This window comes from Nyctereutes procyonoides, unplaced genomic scaffold, assembly GCF_905146905.1.
Source record: "Nyctereutes procyonoides isolate TBG_1078 unplaced genomic scaffold, NYPRO_anot_genome, whole genome shotgun sequence".
NCBI classification, from domain to species: Eukaryota; Metazoa; Chordata; class Mammalia; order Carnivora; family Canidae; genus Nyctereutes; species Nyctereutes procyonoides.
The window spans coordinates 43,648,711-43,663,096 of record NW_026575126.1 but is presented as its reverse complement, the minus strand read 5'-3'; the positions used below and the strand labels follow the sequence as shown (position 1 = coordinate 43,663,096).

General features: G+C 42.0%; 1 long non-coding RNA gene across 1 annotated transcript in view; it reads right to left on the bottom strand.

The window, feature by feature from the left end:
- LOC129520225 (uncharacterized) overlaps positions 1–13,519 on the bottom strand; it is a 28,830-nt gene extending 15,311 nt beyond the window's left edge. The window contains exon 1 of the long non-coding RNA XR_008666529.1: positions 12,840–13,519. This is a non-coding gene — a long non-coding RNA (uncharacterized LOC129520225). The remainder of the gene's footprint in view (positions 1–12,839) is intronic.
- Positions 13,520–14,386: the final 867 nt, after the last annotated feature.

Sequence of the window (14,386 nt, the reverse complement as noted above, 5' to 3'; positions counted from 1 at the left end):
TTAAAAAGTTAATTAAATTGCCAAGTTGTTAAGTTGTTAAATTTAAAGTTAAAAAAAAATCTATTAGCAAGTTTCCTCCTGATTAAAGTCATGAGACCCATGTGTTTGATTTTCAACTTGGTCCTCTCCAGCAATAAACATTAAAAATAAAACAATTCCATTTTATGGCCAAGCCCTCTACAATGTCTTTTGTGTGATGCATTAAGAGGGGAAAAAAGGCATTGAAATTATAATTCATCTACACAAAAAAACTTCAGAGAAAACAAGTTTCCCTTGACAGGGTGGAGTGGGGAGGAGGAGGATGGATTAAGAGTAAACATCTGACCCAAGTTATTGCCCTCTATTTTGTCATCTGATCTTGCGAGAGAAAATAAGATGTTCTGATTCCTAAGATGGTAGGGTCCCTGATAGGCTCTGGAGAGGAGGGACAAGGTCAGTGAGTAGTTTTAGGCAACAGACAGAGCTGCCCTAATTCCTGGCTACACATACCTACCAGTAGACCACCACTGTGGGTTTCCAATTCCTCTCTGGTTCAATGAGGGTTATTATAATACATGCTTCATAGGATAGTGGAGAGAATAAGTTTGAATCTTATGAGATGCTTCAGTTGGAACCTGTGTTAGAATAATCAAATCCACAGATTGGAAGCAGTCTTAGAAATCATCCTTTGTACCCGCTGTCATGCAGGTACGCTGAATGCGTCTATCCCACCATGCCCTGACAGGCTGTCATTGGGAATGTGATGTGATGCTCTCTACCTTCTGACAGCCTGTACTAGCGCTGGACAGCTCTAATTTTTTGGCAATCTCCTTCTACTATTGATCTGAGGTCAGTCTCCCTTCTGTAGCGGGATTACACAGAAGACATCTGCTCAGTCTTCTACATAATAACTCTTGAGAGACTTGAAGGCAACAGTCATGAATACCCAGGCATCTTTTCTCTGGGATAAAAAGCCTCCCCATCTTTAGCAAACATATACTCAAGATTGACTTCAAATGCCACCACCCTTTGAAAGCTTCCCTTGCTCCATCTGAGAAGAACTGAGCCAACCCTCTTTGGTGCTTCCAAGCTCTCTCACCCATCATCCATTGCCTCTTTTATCTCAGTGTATTGTCATTACATGTTTATATTCATTAGCCTCCCCAACTAAGCTGTGATCTGGAGGGCGCATGGCCGATTCATCCCTGTATCCTGGTGGTGCCTAATTACAGCTAAAAAAACAGTATGGTTGTTCCTCAGAGTCAAAGATAGAATTTCTATTTGATCTAGCAAATCTACTTTTAGATATACACCCAAAAGAATTGAAAGCAGGGTCTCGAAGAGATATTTGTACACCCATATTCATAGAGCATTGTTCACAACAAGGAGGGGGTAGCAATCCAGTTGTGTTTTTTTTTTTTTGTTCATCAGTAGGTATGATGCAGTATATATACATTCAATAGAATGCAGTATATATACATTCAATGGAATATTAATTAGCCTTCAAAAGGAAAGAAATTCTGTTACATGCTACAACATGGATGAACATCGGGGACATTGTGCTAAGTGAAATAAACCAGTCACAAAAAGACAAGTATTGTATGATACCATTTCCATTCCCCTAGAAGAGTCAAATTCATAGAGACCAAACACTGAATGGTGGTGACCAAGGGACTAATACGAAGAAGAATAGACAGTTAGTGTTTAATGGGTAGAGTTTCAGTCTTAGGGATGGAAAGTTGCAGAGACGGATGGTGGTGATGTTTGTGCAATGATACAAATGTACTTAGTGCCCCTGAACAATACATTTCAAAAATGGCTAAAGTGGTTTGAAAAATTAAAGGTAGAATAATTGCTGCTGAGTGAGGGAACGTTTCATGTTCTACCTAAAAAGAATAATACCGGGGATCCCTGGGTGGCTCAGTGGTTTAGCATCTGCCTTTGGCCAAGGGAGTGATCCTGGAGTCCCGGGATAGAGTCCCACATCGGGCTCTCTCCATGGAGACTGTTTCTCCCTCTGCCTGTGTCTCTGCCTCTCTCTGTGTCTCTCGTAAATAAATAAAACAAACAAATAAATAAATAAATAAATAAATAAATAAATAAATAAAATATTTAAAAAATAAAAAAAAAAGAAAAATACCCAATAATCTTGGCAGATACTTTGGCTGAGTGGCAGGAGATTATTTAAGGAGGGCAAGATTATGTCTGGTACTTCTCAAATCATACCATTTAGATAGACAGCTGGTTATTTGCATCCACCCCCAGAGCTTGTTTTAATGAGAACAGAGGTTCTCAGTCTTAAGCTGATCCAAGTGGCCAAATCAACCCTGTTTCCTTTTGTTCGCATTCGCTTTTTGAAAAATCAAGCTCTGTGGGTGGTGTTCAACAATACCAAGGTTTGGGGAGAAATGCAGTCAACTTTACTACTGTAGTTAGTAGAGAACACTGCCTGTGAGATGCACTTTCCCAGTGAAACATTGACCCCATCTGTATAGTCTTTTACGTGCATAGAGCATAAATGTTACCAAGAGATCCAGGTTTCAACCTCCACCGCCAAAAGTCAGTATGCCCTTAGACACATCCCACCATCTCTCACTGAAAGTCAGTTTCACCATTTGAAGACACATTTTTTTTTTTAAGTAGGCTCCATGCCCAGTGCAGGGCCCAATGTGGTGCTAGAACCCATAACTGTGAGATCCAGACCTGAGCTGAGATCAAGAGTCAGATGCTCAACCCACTGAGCTACCCAGGCACCCCTGAAGAAGGGGGGGGGCGGTGTTACATTTTGATCATCACTAAAAAAGCTGCAAAATGTAGAATTTTAAAGAGGTTGAATTTGAAGTCAGACAGAGCTCTAGTGAAAGTGCCAACACTTGACTATACCAATGAATTCCTCTGATCCTTAGTATTTTTCCCTCTTCGAAACAAAGATCGCAACAGAAATTACTATATCATGATTTAAAAACCAGTGACATAATGGCCAAAAACTCTGACCATAACACATGGTAAGAAATCAATTTATTTTAGCCTCTGGTTTAATTATTCCCCCCTGTTCCCATGTTCTTGTTCAAGAAAAGGAGAATAGTTTCTGCCACTAGTTTCCTGGAGGTTCAACAGTAATTATCTGAAGCATGAGTAATTTGTCTTGTTGGGCCAGGCTGTCCTGAAAGAGGACCAGCAGGCTCCTTCATTAATAGGGCCAACTGGGTGGGTGCCATGGTGGATCTTAGGAAAAACATATTTAAGGACTAGACTAGACACACCTAAATTACTCCATAGTCTTTTCAAAGGACATCGTGAAACAGCAAATTCCCATAATTCAAACACGCTGTGTGCACCTAAATTCAGATTCCTGTAGTCTTTCAAGTTTGCATCGGATTGTGTACAGTTTAGGGATGACAGATTTTAAAGTGTTGGAGAACATCTCAGGTTCCGTTCTGTGATAGAACAATATTCACTTGTAGGGTCCAAGCCACACAAGATGGATTTTCCTCTGTACCTTTAGGCTAGGACTTCAAGGTTTGGGGAGACAATTCATTAATTAAGCAGCAACAATACCAACAACTTATCTAATATATCCCAAAGTATGAGAATTAAGCATCAGGGGATTCAATTTGTTTGCAGTATATCTTTTCCTCAGTACCGTCCAATGAATCTTTAGACTCAAGGATTTGGAAATGGTAATTCCCCAGGAAGAGAATTCTCATCCCGAGATCGTGTTCTGTGAAAACCACCTTCCATTCTCCACATCACAGATCCCAGGCATGTAACACATGTGCCCCACGCTACTGAGTTTCACTGGATCAAACAGTGAGTAACATAATCCTCCGGTGCACAGTTTAGGGATTACAGATTTTAACATAAACCTCCAGTGCAAACCCAGATTGGGAAACACCAGGTGACCATCACAGGTGGCCACCTCCCACTCCGCTTTGCTGGGATATCTGACACGAAGGCAATGTTCACTGTTCATGCCTGTGAACAGTCAGCTGTAGCAACATGTATGCCCGTAACTGGATTTCGTTATGGAAATGATGCTAAAGAGGGCCACAGGCTCCAAAATCCATTAAACTGTTTTCTATTGCTTTACATATTCTTCTATGATAAAAATAGCATGATATTTGAATTTAAGAAGCCTCTGCCTAAAGGGTAACAGATGGATATTAAGAAGATTATAATAAAGAGGGGGGATTATCAAGAAATAAAATGAGAGTTGGGGAAAGGATGTCCTTACAGTTTAAGGCAAATCAGTTTTTTTTGGGGGGGGGGTGTCGTGCTTTCTAGACTTTGACATTTCCCTCCTTGGCAGCAAAACCTCTGAGCACCTTGGTCCCACAGAAGGGATTTGCAACTGTGGGCTACTGGGTTTTATTTCATGGCATTCACTGAACGCCCAGGGTTATGTTTGCAACTTCCCTGTCTGAAAATGCAATTTGGGTTCTGAGGTCCACTCACTACTACTCTCCATGAAGATCCTCTCTTTTCTCCTGTGCCTACTCTCCACAGGGAGCAAGGACAGCCCCCCAGCCGCTGCACATTGCAACATGCCCACTATGCACCTGCATTGCGGCCAACCTCAATGCTCTACGGTTTGGGCCACAATCAGCCTTGACATAAAATATCACAATCAACTCTTGCCTTTGTATCCTTCACAACAACCTGGAATTGCTGCTTTCAGGTAGCTTTTCTTTTCCAAACAACCATATTGAAACCTGTATTTGATCACACCATACCAAATGCCAGTAATAAACCATGCATCCTACCCCACCACTATTTGTTCTCCTTGTCCATCAATTGTCCCCTTCCAAGGCCCTGAAAATCCTTCACCTGGTCCCCCTGACACACGCAACCCCTACATTTGGTTCAAGGTCATTTGGAAATTCAGTTCCTGAGTATTATTAAATTTTTCAGATTCTCAAAAGGGAAGCACATGTTTCTAGTACAAAGCACAAATTATACTTCCTAGTTATGGTGTCATCAACCCATTAGTCATAATTATGATGTTACAAGATCCATTGCCCATCTCTGTTTGTGGAATCCTTTGTCTTTTCCTATTTGGAGATGCTTGGTTTTATCTCATTTTCTTTTATCACCAGCTAACTTCCTCGAACAGGCATTTCCTCTGCTGTTGAGCAAGAGTTTTACTTTGGCTAGATACAAAATGCTTTCATCTTTGTCCTTTTAGCTATAGCTTCAGAGGCTACTATGTGTGGGCGACAAGATACCAGAAACCTGTCGAACTCTCTGTCCTATGTTTGTATTATTCTTGTAATCAAAAGGGATGTCTGAAATATTTTCGTCTTGGAGATTTGGATATTTCACTAGAGTTGACTAGAAGCCTGGAAATCTGTGTGTCCTAAGACAATGTGAGCCCTGCAGTTGATGTTTTTCTTTACTTTGGTTAGTCTTCTTCTGTTTCTGTGATTAGTCTCTCCTCGGTCTGAGTCTTTTTTATCCCTTAAGAGTTCCAAATGTTATTAGCACGTTAAGGCTGTTGGACCTGTCTCCAAGTCCCTTAATTTTGTATTGGAGCTTTACAGCTAGCTAGCTAGAGAAGTGCAACCATTTGGAGTATAAAGTTCAGATCAATAAACAATATTCTTGGGGGATCCCTGGGTGGCTCAGCGGTTTAGCGCCTGCTTTCAGCCCAGGGCGCGATCCTGTAGGATCGAATCCCACATCAGGCTCCCTGCATGGAGCCTGCTTCTCCCTCTGCCTGTGTCTCTGCCTCTCTCCCCCTCTCTATGTCTCTCATGAATAAATAAATAAAATCTTTAACAAAGAAAAAAAAAGAAAGAAGAAACAATATTCTTTGGGGTGCCTGGGTGCCGGTGAAGTGTCAGACTCTTGATTTCAGTTCTGGTCACGATTTCAGGGTCATGAGATCGAGCCCCACATCGGGCTCCATGCTCAGCGGGGAGTGTGCTTGAGATTCTCTCTCCTTCTTCCCCTCCCTGCCACACACAAGAGCATCTCTCTAAAATAAATAAATCTTAAAAAAAAGAAACAATATTCCTAATACCCAAAACCATGTCATTTATTTCTGTCATTCACAACCACTCATTTCACCTCTCTTCTCCCAACATAGCACAGTAATAACCAAGGTTTTGATTTCTAACAGCATAGTTTAGTTAATTCAATAAGGCAATAAGGTACTGTTTTGTGTCTGGCTTCTTCCCTTCACATTGTTGTATATAGCTACAAATTGTTTTTTCTCATTACTGTGTATTATTTCATTGCATGAATATGGCACAATTTATTTACTTATTCTACTGTTGGCAGGCACATGGGTAGTTTCTGATTTTCTCTTAGAATTTTGCAGGCCATTTTCTTCCAATTTTCTTTGAGGTGGAGGATGAGTTGGGCCTCAGTCTTTGTATTGTTACTTATAAGTAATATAATTGTCTTTTCCTTGCAAGGTGTTGAATTATTTTCTTTGAAGATTTTTGATTATTTGTAGAGATTTGTTTATTTTGAGGGAGAAAGAGAGAGTGAGCGAGCACAAGCAGGAGGGGCAGAGGAATAGAATCCCCCAACACAGGGCTCAATCTCACCACCCCGAGATCATGACCTGAGCTTTTGGGAAACCAAGGTTGGATGCTCAACCGACTGCACCACCCAGGCACTCCTGAATTTTTTTTTTCACTACTGTGTATGTCTTGAAATAGATTATCTTCATTTATCCTACTCACTGCTTGGATGTTTGCAACACTCACAGTGGATATTATTGACATCAACCACTCTCCTTCATCTACAGGTAGCCACGATGTATAATTACCTCATTTACTTTTCACCACATCCTGCAAGGAGTGGGCCACTTTATCACAACTTATAGGTCTGTAAACTCTGGATCAAAATATGAAATACCTCTGCCCAATATGGAAAGAACTCCAATTCTAATAACTGTCAAATCCTAAGCATGATTTGACACATTCTAAAGAGTGCTCATTCTCACGGGATACCCAATCCTACTCGTTCATGTTGCATCCTGACAGTGTAGTATGCCCCAAAGTGTAGCAAAGAATTAAGGATCCACCACAACACTAATACAAACACAAAACCAGAAATAAAACCAAGAGTTTCATAACGAAATATTTCTAGGAAATATTACGATAAAGTTTACTTGTTTTAACTACAAGACTTAAAGCCTCTAACGTTTCTGAGCTCTAACCACCCCCAAGGGGAAGATGGGAGAAATAAATAGCATGCAGCGTTTCTTAAATATAGAACCTTCTTTAAGATTATGATCTGATTATTTTTATCCAATGTTTCATTATGAAAATTTGCAAACAAATGGAAAAGTTGAAACAATTATAGAGTGAATACCCATGTACTCACTGCCCAGATGCTACAATTAAGACTGGATTATCATCTATCCATCTATCCATCCATCCACTTATTCATGCCTTATTCATTCATTAATCCATTCACCTATCTCTCACCTATCTATTCATCCATTTATCATTTATCCATCTATTTAGCCTTTTATTCATTCATTGATCCATCTTATATTTGGAGGCATCTTAAAGTACACTGTAGCACATCAGTGTTTATTCAAACATAAACCCCTCAACATGTGTATTATTAATAAGAATTTGACATATTCTGTGATTCTATTTCTTATTGAGGTCAGCATTACATAAAAGCAAAATGCACACATTTTAAGTATTTTTTAAAAAAAACTTTTTAAAGAACTCTTACTTTTAAAAGCATTTTGACAAGTGTGTATAGATCTGTATGACCCCAGTTTATCACCCCAGAAAGTTCCCCAAGTCCCCCTTACCAGTGAATCCCTACTTCCACCCACTTACCCAGAGGAAACCACTTACCTGATTTTTTTCCCCACCACCATGCCAGCAACAATAATCACTTGCATTTTTTTTTCTCAGCACAAATTAGTTTTGTCTCTTTGAAAGTGAATCTGTTATTTTACTTATCATGATGTTTTGAGATTCATCCAAGTTGTTGAATGTATCTGTAGCTGGTAGAGAATCTTTTTTTCTTTTTCTTTTTTTCTTTCTGTAGCAACTCATTGAAGCAATATGCTACGGAATATACATTAGAGGGTGTGGGGTTACAGATCTGGGGAAGAGAAAAGAACTGCTCTAAACAAAATTCTTGGCCAAAAAAAGGAAGCAATAAGCTGCTTTTCAGTATTTATGAAATAGTATAATCTATATATATTTTTAACAATTTTTATACAAATATGTTATATAGGTAAAATCTGGCCACCATTAAAATGCACAAGGATAGGCAACACTTTGATAACAAAATGGGCAAGAAAGAAATGTCTATGGTCTCAATTTGAGACTTTGATTCATTTTTGATGATGTTTGATCTAATAAATTTTCTGTAACAACTGCAGATCAATGAGTGTTACTTTTCTCAACATAGCTCTCAAAAGCTTACCTCTATCTCAAGTTTGTAGAATACAATTAGAGATGCAAGATAATTCTACTAACAGTAAATAAAGCTCTATGAATGTTGGTTACTGTCATCAGTGACACTGGTTTGAATATTCTTCTTCTTCCCCTTTGGACTCAAATAAATTTAAAGTTGCAAGAAACTGTAGGGATTGAGCACGTCATCAGTCACTTCAATTTCTAGCTAGGAAACTGACAGAGTCCAAAAGAACAAGTGACCCAATGGAGGCATTGGGTGGGATCATAACCCAAGTGCAACAAGTGGCATGTTTTTACTATATCCCTGACTCTGAATGATATCCCTCCTGAATACAAGTTTGATTTAAATCTGGTAAAACTGCCACCCAAAGGTAACTTGGGTTTTAAATTAAGAGGACCAGGAAAAACTTTCATCTGTATCTACTAAGGTTACTAGCCACCTCGGTTTCCCCAGGACTGTCCCGGCTTGAGCACTAAAAATCCTATCTGTCCAGGAAGCACCTCAGACCCAGAAAACTGGGCATCTGGTACCCTGAATCCTCCTGGGGTCAGAGACAGCTACACAGAAGACATCACTATATTTATATTTTAAACACTCTTGAAAGTTGGACTATCGCCTTCCCAAGGGACAATCAGAACACCACTTAAATTTGTTCCCTACTTTTCTACTGGAAGTAGGTGTCACACAAGCAATGATTCATGTATCACTTGGTCCATTAAACTGTCTTTATTGGGGGGAGGGGGCATATGGTACAATGGTTACAAGCTAAGATATTCAAATATATATCCCAGATTTTTAAAGATTTTATTTTGTTTATTCATAAGAGACAGAGACACAGGCAGAGGGAGAAGCAGGCTCCATGCCAGGAGCCCAATACAGGACTCGATCCCAGGACCCCGGGTTCACCACCTGAACCAAAGGCAGACGCTCAACAACTGAGCCATCCAGGTGCTCCGTATATCCTGGATCATTTTTTTTATATCCCAGATTTTTAAAAAATATTTAAAATCAATTTGCCAACATATAGTATAATGCCCAGTGCTCATCTCATCAGGTGCCCTCCTTAGTGCCTGTCACCCAGTCACCCTATTCCCCCACCTACCTCCCCCTCTGCAACCCTTTGTTTTTTCCTCCAGAGTTAGGAGTCTCTCATGGTTTGTTTTCCTCTCTAATTTTTCCCCACTCAGTCCCCCCCCCCCGTTCCCTTATGGTCCCCTTCATTATTTCTTATATTCCACATATGAGTGAAGCCATATGATGGTAATGGGCTTTCTCTGACTTATTTCACTCAGCATAATACCCTTCCATTCCATCCACGTTAAAGCAAATGGTAGGTATTCATCCCTTCTGATTATATCCTGGATTTAAATCTCAGATCTGCTCCTTAAATAGCCATGAGACCTTGAGCAAGTCACTCTACCCCCCTTTCGGACTCAAAACATCTTGCTTTCAAATGGGGGGAATACCTATCTTCCAGCCTGTTTTTTTTGGATGAAATGAGATCGTGTGTCAAGAGGTTAGCTAGCTGGGTGCCAGGTGTACTGCTCTTGTCCTGCCAAGAGTGACTCCTGATGTGGTTCCATCTGCAAGCCCCATCAGAGAAGCTTAAAGACCACGCTGGGAACAGCTTCCACTGGGACCCATTGGCAAGCCTTCTGGTTTGAATCAGTCAGCAAGTGCACTTCCCCCAAGGAAAAGCAGAAGAAATAGCTCAAACAGCAGGCTTCCACCCAAGCTCTAAGGGTTAAACAAAGGCAACTGCTTTTACATGGGAATGTTTTGTCACCATCTTTTAAAGTGAAACCTTTTCATCTGTGCTAAAGCTTCAGAAGTCAGATTTCCCTGAACTCACTTTGAGACTTTTGCTAGCAATGGGACTTTAATTACCTTTCTCTTACACAGGGATGGCTCTTGTCTATATAAAAAAAAAAAAAAAAAAAAAAAAAAAGGAAGAAAGAAAACTCACTTTTTTTCATCGTTCATTTCTTTTTCTTTCTTTTTTTTTTCAGATTGAAATCTTTTGTTCCTGGCACATTCCATATGCCACCCTTTAATATTTAATCAGCCCCCCCCCATCAGAAGACTGCTGGCCTCATTAGATAATTAATGGTTGCCAGCATCACATTTGCTTCAGTTAATACATCTGCAGCCAGCAATTAGCGCCTGAGTTTATTAGTTGCACTGGCTTCATTTATTGGGGAAGCAATTCTGCCTTTGATTGAAGCCGCTGGGATCGGCATATGTGGACAGCTTGCCCCCCTGTTCGGTGGATTCTTTTGTTTACATTTTTTTTTTTTCTGCTACAGTTTTGCAACACTGCGCATCCTGGCCCTGCCACGAACAGTTGGTGGAGAAGATTTCCCTTTTATAATTTAGGAGATAATTGGGTAATTCTGTGCAGGAAAGAGGGGCCGCAGAGTGATTCTCCAACTTTGGGTAGAGTGAGGAGAGGGGAGGGAAGGGGCTGGCTCATTTGTTCTTTTGGAAATGTCTATTTAAAAAAAAATGCCATTGATGGGAAGTTGAGGAATGCTCACTCTGGAGGGATGCACGCTAAGAAATGTAACCTAATGTGTTAAGCAGCTGTTTGGAGCTGAGGAGGCTCAGGGAGAGGGGGTCTTTGGCCACTTTTCATCTCTAAAGGTGAATTCCTACACCCTGGCCCCACACTCCACCTAGATTTTTATCACTGAGATCAAGTCAGTTTCATGTGCTTTTTGGAGGGCTTTTCTAGGGACCATGGTCACTGCTGGTTTCTTTCTGGTGATTAAAATCTTGGCATATCACTGAGGTTACTTATCAAGTCAAAACCCTCTCCCTTCCTGATGCCAGAAATTGTGAAAAAGGATCACTAAGAACACAATCATGATGTGATATCTGAACGAATGAGGGAGATGTTTTGTAGGTACATCAGAGAAAATCAGAACACAAAGAAAGTGTAGCTCTACAGATGGGAAGAAAAGGGAAGGGAAAGCAGAAAAGACAACAAGTAATAATGCTTTCCAACTCCCCTGCACCTTTTTTTTTTTTTAGGTCAAAATTGCTAAATCAAGGCCAATCTAAATACAAATGCCATAAATGGAGAAGGTAATGGTAATGATGAAGGCAAACATCCAGCAGGCATCCTGCTAAATACATTTCTAAAAAAGTGTGTGTGTTTTTTTCTCATTTAATACCGAGGCATCTCTACCAACCTTTCTCCACATTTTAAGGATAAGAAAAAGATTGTCAGTTTTGAACATGTTTTCCCAAGATCAAACCACCTGTGGCATCTGGGCTCACACTCACCTGGTTCCTATCATGCATTAGTGAATTCAGATAGACCTTTTTTTAAAAATTTTTATTTATTTACGATAGTCACACACAGAGAGGCACAGAGACACAGGCAGAGGGAGAAGCAGGCTCCATGCACCGGGAGCCCGACATGGGATTCGATCCCGGGTCTCCAGGATCGCGCCCTGGGCCAAAGGCAGGCGCCAAACCGCTGCACCACCCAGGGATCCCGCATTAGTGAATTCAAACGTGTAAATTTATTTCATTCTCCTGAGGGCAGTGGCGCTCATTCAGATGAAGTCACTTAGCAAGACCATGCAGCAAGTAGGGAGGCTGTGTAATTCCCAGGCCTCTTCCCACTCCTACAAAAATGAATATTATCTAGAGCCTGAACTTAAGTTCATGTTGAAGGGACAGTGTACAATGGCCCCCACCTACTGAAAATCATATGCTAAGTGCTGGAATGCTGACTCACAACACTCAAATCTTTGGGAGGAGCCAAAGAAGATTATATATGTGTCTTCAGTCCTAAACGGTGAGGGTGATATGCTGATTCACACATTACTTGTTTTTTCTCAGGGTGAGTTCAGTTGTCAACCTCAGGTGGAACACTGTAAGTGATAAACCACATCACCACTGGTAAACATGCACAGGGTAGACGCTTGCCCTTGGCAGTACAGGGCTTCTCAAACAATAATGCACATACAAATAGTAGGGAAACCTTGTCCTCATCACCCTCTGACTGCCAAGGGTAGTCAGCATTTCTAACTAGACCCTGGGTAGTGTCAGTGCTGGTAAACCAATGGTTCTCAACCCAGGACACTTCCTTAGAATCGGTTGAGATGCTTGTGTTTTTCCATACCAATTTTTAGGCACCATCCCAATCAATTAAATTGGCATCTCTGGGTGTCGACCAAAAGATTCAGTATATTTTAAAAATATCCCCAAGTGACTCTAACACTCATCCAGAACCACTAGCTTGAAAAGAAAACTCCTAGCCAGACCAGTTGGCTGAGTGTCCTATCAGTGATATATGTAAATCAAGAGTACAATAGAAGGCAGATACAAGCGTTCCCATTTACAAGGCAAAAATGAAGACCTTTGTAAATTATAAACCACTTGATTCTCCCACTGATCCTTAGTAGGGCACATACCCAATACTATTATAAAGAAACGTGACTTACCATCTTAGAGCCTCAACGAGTCTTCTGGGTAAATATAAAGCTGTCAAGCGTCCACGTGTCACTGTTCTTGTCTGTAAAATGGAGCCAGCAGCGGCTGATTGGAGAAGCACAAGACCAGCGGCTGCCCTGTGAGCTGGGCCCGGGGAGAGTCAGGTGTGGGGGGGCGACCCGCGAGGCCTCTGCGCACCCTAGACCCGCAGCCTCCTGGGTGGGCGCCCCGCTGGGGCCCCCGCTGCCTGCCCGTGATCCGTGCCCAACCCACAAAGGGGCCCCAGCGCTGGGGACCAAGCCGGGCCTGGCCGCTGAGAAGGTGATGCGGGAGGTCAGCCAGAGGGAAAAGGGGCTGGTGACCCGGCCCCCGGGGGTGGGAGCCCGGGTGAGGAAGCAGGCTGGAGGGTGAGGCGGGGTGGAGACCCTCTGTCTGTAGATGTGGCCCGGCCTGCTAGGGTCTCTCTGTAGACTCAGGGTTCCCCCTGCAGGTGCAGAGACCCGCCGGCAAGTGCAGAGATCAGCCCGCAGGTGCAGAGACCCACCCGCAGGTGCAGAGACCCTCCAGCAGGTGCAGAGACCCTGCAGCAGATGCAGAGACCTGCTGGCCTGTGCAGAGATCCGCAGGCCTCACAGCGCCCAGGACGAGCCTCGAAGGTAAGGCCCCTTGCTTGCCAACCCCAGCGCCTGCCGGTCTGCAGTGGCCTGCTTGTCCCTTCACTCTCTCCCCACCCTCCCTTTATAGGCCAGCCAGTTTGCAAACCCGCACCTGCTTGCCTGAGAATGAAAGGAAGTAAGCAATGTGTGGGTTGTCTGCAAAGTCTAAAGGGTTCTGCAGCAAAGCAATGCACAATTATTAATAACGCCTCACCCTTGGGCAGGGCAAGTTCTTCCAAGCTGGAAACTCCAAGGCAGTTACTGTAATTATAATCCAATTCTAAATATCTGTAGTAGGCAGTTTTGTTAAAACAAAAACCATGTTCATCAGCTTTTACTTTTCTTAAAAAGTAGAAGAGTGAGAAGTGACCTCAGAATATCTTTGCATGTAGCACTTGCCAGAATGTGCTATGTCCTGTTGGGAAATGGGATGATTTTTGGTGGCCTGTGGATGTACTTAAAGACATAATCCTGAGAACATGAGAAAAATAGTGGGTTTGGGGGCATTGATACAAAATTATATTTTTGAGTGCATTTATTTAAATGGAGATAGTAAAACAGCATAAAAACCTTGTTATTCAACTCTCTGTCCTTAAGTAATAAATATAAGTGAAGTCATAAATGGATGAAGATAGAATGTCGAGAGCTGTTTGTAGTTGGGAGAGCCTCGCTCTGATTCTGCATCACAGAGTGATCCGACCATGCCCTTCCTCCTCAGCTTCATCCTCCAAATGCTGTGCACAAATGCCCATCTTGCCTTCATCAGATCTGCATCACTGGCAAGAGGATCAGGTGCTTTCATTCCTTCAGGACTGGCGCTGGGCGGCGTGGCAGGACTGCACTTTAGTTATAAGGGGTGTCTTTGGAAGGAGTTGTCCCTGGTGCTTTGTCACTTGTCCCCA